The following is a 6,000-nucleotide window of genomic DNA, read 5'->3' on the forward strand; positions in this document are numbered from 1 at the left end:
AAAAAAAAGAATTTCCATACACATAAACACATTTTCAGGGGAGTTAGTGATATAATCAGAATGATTAAATTCTGTACATCACTAATCTTTAAGACAAAGTGCAAATGACAAAAATCTCAAAAAAAACAATGGTATCAGGCAGTTCTGTCAGATTTAAGCATGAGCGATGATGCATGAGTCTTAACACCACAAACCACCTGATCCATGGTACCGTATCACTAAGATCCCGCCGAAAGGACCGAAGGTCAGGGATAATTCTGTCCCTAAGCCAACTGTAGTGGAAAGCTAGGATCATATCAAGACCAATTTGGAGCAGATTAACAAACGAGGCTTAATGAACTGTGCCCCACTTAAAGAACGCATGTGAAATCCTTCCGTAATGAGGGTGAGCAGATAGAAAAGATTGTGAGAAAAAAGCCGGGACCGTTAACCTTGGGGTATTATAAGATCCTTGTGGGTGTAATTCTTGTCACAAGGCCAAGCTTTTACAAAGCAATTATTACAGATCTCCATAATATCAACATACAGGCACACACACGTACACAAAGCATTTTAACTTCAGGGATTCTGTGCTCACTTTCTGCTTGTAATCACTGTCTTTTTTTTTTTTTTTTTGAAAGTTCTTGGGTTTGGTGTTTAGGTTTTTAGTCACCTGTATTGCTTATAAAGCTACATGTTATAGTAGCTATACAGATTTATATCTCCTTGCTTGTGTTGAGTGTTATAAATGTCCTAGACAGTGCACAAAAAGGGGAAAGGCAACATCTCACTTCCCCCTTTCCCTCAACTCGCTGTGTGCGCTCCTCCACTGGAATGAAGAAAGAAAGGAGAATTCTCATCTCTCTTCCATAGCAGGCCTGGCGTTTTAACTTTCATTTTGAATGTATGTGGAAAGGTTGGCATTGGCAACCCCTGCCCATTTGGGTGGACTGAACTGAATCTTCCCAAAGAGAGTGTTGTGTCATAAGTGATCGACTTCAAGCAATTTAGTAGTCCTATCTTCTTTTGATCCAGTTATGTAGAATACTGGATAAAAAGAGAAAAATATAATCTTACTTTAAAGCCCATGAGCCCTGATAGTCAAGGCTGACAATACCAGTACTGTAATTCCTGCTCATGCAGCTAAGGTATAGGATATTATAAATCTCATTATAGAGTTGCAGAGCTCAGCTAACAGTTTGAGGGCCAGTGTGTGCTATTGTTAGCTCATTAGTTTATGGGTGTTCTCATTAAAATCATTGGGAGCAAATAAGCTACAAAGTGATGCATCTAAGAGCAGGGGAGACTGACCTTTCATTGCGATTTACAAGAATTCCGTCTGGGCAAGAACTCTTGGATTTGGTCTGAGCGCATGGGCCACTGCTGTGGAAATGAAGGCATACAGGCAGTACCTTAAGTTTCATGCACAGTGAAATATACAGTAAGTATGGGACAGTGGTGGAAGAAATATTTATTTCATGCAACTAATATTTTTATACATGGCCAACTGCTAAAATGAAAAGTATAAAGCATGAACGGTTTAGGGGTTCTACATAAGTACTATCTGTGTAATACTGTATCAAAGTCTGTTCAAAGTATGTTACGTTCATTGGATTATTTCCTTTTTTAAAAAGCCACTGTTGTATAGTGAAATTGATTATATAGTCGGGTGGAATATATAATATTCAGGTCTGATCCCATTTATAACTCTCGAAATGTTAAATGTTCAAGACCAGCTACAGTTACATGGGCTGTAGAGTTCTGTGGATTTATTTTTTAAATGTGTGCCACGACACCCACTTGAGCTGATGACCAAAGGAAGTACTGTATATGTTTGGTTTTTTTTTTAATCTCGGCTGATGGATTTGTTTTCCAAAGACACATTTTTCTAATTCTGCTTTTGTTTCTGTGTAGTCGGAGGACGTGGAGTACTGTCCTGCAAATTTCTTTGCAACAATCACATCACTGTTGATCCCCTCAGTGTTTCCTCCTGCTTAAAAAGGAACAACGTGCAAGTAAGCTCAAGTTACAAAGCAGTTTCTGTTAGTTTTGTACTTTGAAGGCTTTGTTTTCCATAGCAGCACTACATCTTACCATCGAAGACAAATTAGCCAAAGCAAGAATCCTGAATTGATGCTTGTCAAAATGCTACCTCTAGAACATAACCGTGAGTTGTCCAAAAGCTTAAATCCTTGCATTCACTTAAAAGTACCACCCCAGCTCTGAATGAGATCAGCTCAAAGCTATAAACACAAAACAGCTGAAAGAGCTGAACAGATTTATATTTCACCATCAAAATTTACATGATGGTGCATGCTTGGAGGTACATGTTTGAGCCTTGAACTACAAATTCTAATTAATCCTGTTCTCAGGAAAACAATCTCAGTGGAAGATTGTACTCATCAAAGCTCTGTTATCCTCCGTTGACTTCTCTATAGCCTTCTGCACAAAGGAAGGAATCAAAGGAAGAAATAAAGAGTTCAGCTCTACTACAGAAGATACAGCACATATTTCTCTTGGGTATCATGTCTAACGATGTTAGACATATTGTACAGGATAAACTGATTATACTTGCAAAAATATAGGACTCCTTCTCATGATGTAAAGTTCCCCTAAGTACCCTAGGAGGTTAAAATACAGTACTGTGTTACAGTCTTAGCAGCTTGGATCCATTCAATCAAGCCTTAACTGTATCCACAAGTACTCATGGATGCAAGCTGTGAAATATAAGTTTTAGTATCTGTTTCAGCTCGATTATTTTAATAATGACTGACCCAATTCTTGAAGTATTCATCATGTTTTAATATACTGAAATATTGTTCAGTATTTCAGTGGACTACTGCAAGGCAAAGACTGTTTTCAACCACTTCAAAAGAAAAAAAAAGATTTTTTGGAAGAGAATCCAAATGCAAAATTTCAAAAATCTCAAATCGCAAGTGAAAATTTTTCATTTCCTCATAAAAAAGATATTGAAACCTGACATGCTGGAAGGCTTTTAAACCCAGAAAAACATTAAGGGTGGGGAGAAATATTTTTAACAGAATACTGTACCAAGTCTCATATAAAACCTGCCTGGTGTGGCAACTTCTTTAGAGCTGTCTATATTAATCTGTAGTACTGTTTTTGTTGTTGTTGTTTTTTTTAGAAATATCATCTAGGTTTGCATTAAGACTAATCCAGCCTCAGAAAGTGTTTAAAAAGGTATTGATTATCTTAATCCTATTAGAAGTAGACTACCACCTTGCAAAGTAATATATTTTAATGTTTAATTATTAATGTTCTGTATCCTTGAGCTGCGAAAGAAATTTTTGCAGACCCTTGGGTTGTAAATATCGACTACTTAAAAAGCACAATATCAGTACATAATATTATTTTTAAATATAAAGGGGGAGATGCAAATGTATATGGGCTGGTGAAATGAAGGTAAGGAAACAGTCTGCACTGCAGTATGTCTCCCTCTGTAAAGTCTTTCAGAAATCGATTGGACAAGACTGAAAACAACCTGATCTAACTTTGAAGTTGTCCCTGCTCTGGGGGTGCAGGCTGGACTAATGACCCCCAGAGGTCCATTTCAGCCTGTTTTTTTCAATGATGCTATGAAGAATGGCAGCTGAAGAATCACATGTGGAAAACAGAAGTATCAGTGTACCATGCTAATCATCATAAAAATGACCAGGTGTTTCCTTACTCAGGAAATGATGCATTCTGCTTTGAATTTCTTTAAACAGCATGGTTTATTAAATCCAGTTACATCTGTGGGCATTCTTGGCTGCGGGCTTACAGGAACGTTAACACAGAGTTTTATATGCCACATAAAACGTCAGAAAAGGAAAGAACCCAACGCTATTTTTTAATTCTATGGTAAGTCTAAAGAGGTAGTAGTGGGACAAAAATAAAGATTTAAATTGCAAATGTAAATTGATTTGACTATGAGAAGTCATATTTCAAAGCAGAAGCATTTTTAAAGATTTTTTTTTCTCTCAAATCGCAAACATTCTAATTGCAGTTATTTTCTTCAAATGTAGGCTGTTTAGACCGTTACCTTTATCCTAATCAAGCTTTTGGGGGTTAACTGTCTTGTCATGTCATTACCTTGGAATCTGCCACCTTCTTCAAACCCCGTTCCAAGACGATTTGGTTAACTCGCTGTTTCTTTTCCTGCGTAGGCATAGAGCTTCATAAACAACGTGCTGCTGAGAATTTCAAGTTTTCTCTTGCTGTAAGTGTCCCCATCACCACATCACCCTTAGAAGATAAACATAAATTTTACCCAGCTTTACTTCCCTTTTCATAATAAAAAAATATTGTTAAGTGTTACATTGCAATTGCAAACTGGCATTTTAATTTGTGGTGCCTTTCCAGGTCAGTCATGTAACAAGTTCTTATAGCTTAGACTAGGTAATTTAAGGCTTTCTTTGTCATGAAGAGTTCAAGAAAAGGCCACCCCTTTATTCGACATGGCATTTATTTCATTGCTGCCAAGAATCTTAGGTCATATGGGAAAGGGAGCTTCCTCCAGATCAGGAATTTCTGACAGGAATTTGTATCAGTTATCCATGTGTGATATAGAAACCAATATACAGGGGTTTTATCACAGTAAATTTCATGTCAGACATCTCAATGCAGGTCCACATGGAACGTCTGAGTTAATTTTAATTCAGAACGCGTCCTTTAGAATAGATTTTAAATAGCAAAGGCAGTATTTGCCTGTACCACATATCCAGAGATGCATTAAAAGCTGGCAGGCTCTGGAGCTCTTGTCTTTCAAAATGTTGCCACACGGCCTGTGTGGATCTTCCCCTGCAGCCAAAATATCCAGGCACCTAAGAAGAAACAAAATCATTCTGAAGAGAATCTGGAAGAGTAAATTAAAAGGAGTAAAGGTAAAGTAAAATAGCATGTTAATCTAGTTAACATAAAATGCTTAACCCCACTCTCTTTATTAAATATATGAAGTAGAATTCTCTCCAAATTCGTATTTGCTAAGCCAGTAAGTACAGCTGGCACCGCCACGCTGAGAAACCCAGTTTTCATTTTGCTCATCTGTTCTAACTATGTACCATCTGGCAAAAGTCTCCGACTTAACTTTATATCACAAGTAATATTTCTGCTCTACAAATCATGTCACTGAACATCAAAACACCTAATCTGAGCAAAGAAAGTACCATAAAGATTGAGCGTATGTATCTCAGATTCTGGGTTTCAATAGGAACAAGTTAGAATGCTTTGAGTTCTTAAATCTATCCATAGCAAAATCTTGTAGTCATATGCTGCTTGCCGAGATGTCTTCATGCAGCAGCAAATACAGTTGATGTAGAACGAATCGTTTGCTTGAACACTTACGAAGACTTGTCACTGCCAGCGTGTCCCAAGGTTGCATTAAGGACTGCTCTCAAAATCCCACTGCAAAACAAACACAAGATTATGTTATTTATATATTTATTTTGTTAATTTGAAAGTCTGTCCATTTCGGTATATTGTAAAATCAGAATATTTCAAGAACTAGTAAAATGCCTGAGTAATACAAAATTGTAATTTCATTCATATTTGGTTCTAATTTTTAGAGTAGAGAATCTGTCTGGCTGTATAGTTTTGTAAATAAGGCCAGTGTTTCCTGATAATCTAATAAGAACAAGAAATTTTTATTTTCAGAAACTTAAGTTATTTTACCAAAATAACAGCAAATGAAGCAAATGTGTAAATTAACAGCAAATATTTGTAATGGAAGATGCAGGTAGACTGATTTTTAAAAGAAAACAGGGTCATAACCTATTTTGTGAAAACAGACTGTATTCAAATAACTAAATAAATGAAAAATTAATGAACTAGCAAGTATTTTTCTTCCCTCAAGTTTTCAAGGATGTTTGCAACTTCAGGGCTATTTTTTGTTTGTTATTCTCTTCCTGCATGTATCAAGTCAATGTTTTTTCCTAAAATTCAGGTCAAATTCAACACCTTTCTTTATAAGAGCACCTATACGTTTGTACCTAACTTGTACAGTTGTACCTAACAACTTGTACC

The 6,000-nt window shown here is 36.5% G+C and overlaps 1 protein-coding gene across 3 annotated transcripts in view; it reads left to right on the plus strand.

Moving 5' to 3' along the window:
* The window catches only part of PKD2 (polycystin 2, transient receptor potential cation channel), a 42,858-nt gene extending 38,562 nt beyond the window's left edge, over positions 1-4,296 (plus strand). Inside the window, exons 20-21 of one of the 3 annotated variants that reach the window (XR_011140805.1) lie at positions 1,894-3,840; positions 4,146-4,296. The gene's annotated coding sequence lies outside the window, so the exon portion shown is untranslated. Of the gene's footprint in view, positions 1-1,893 lie in introns of all 3 variants that reach the window. The other 2 variants (XR_011140804.1, XR_011140803.1) reach the window with 2 other exon arrangements.
* Positions 4,297-6,000: the final 1,704 nt, after the last annotated feature.

This window comes from Struthio camelus, chromosome 4 (assembly GCF_040807025.1).
Source record: "Struthio camelus isolate bStrCam1 chromosome 4, bStrCam1.hap1, whole genome shotgun sequence".
Lineage (NCBI taxonomy): Eukaryota > Metazoa > Chordata > Aves > Struthioniformes > Struthionidae > Struthio > Struthio camelus.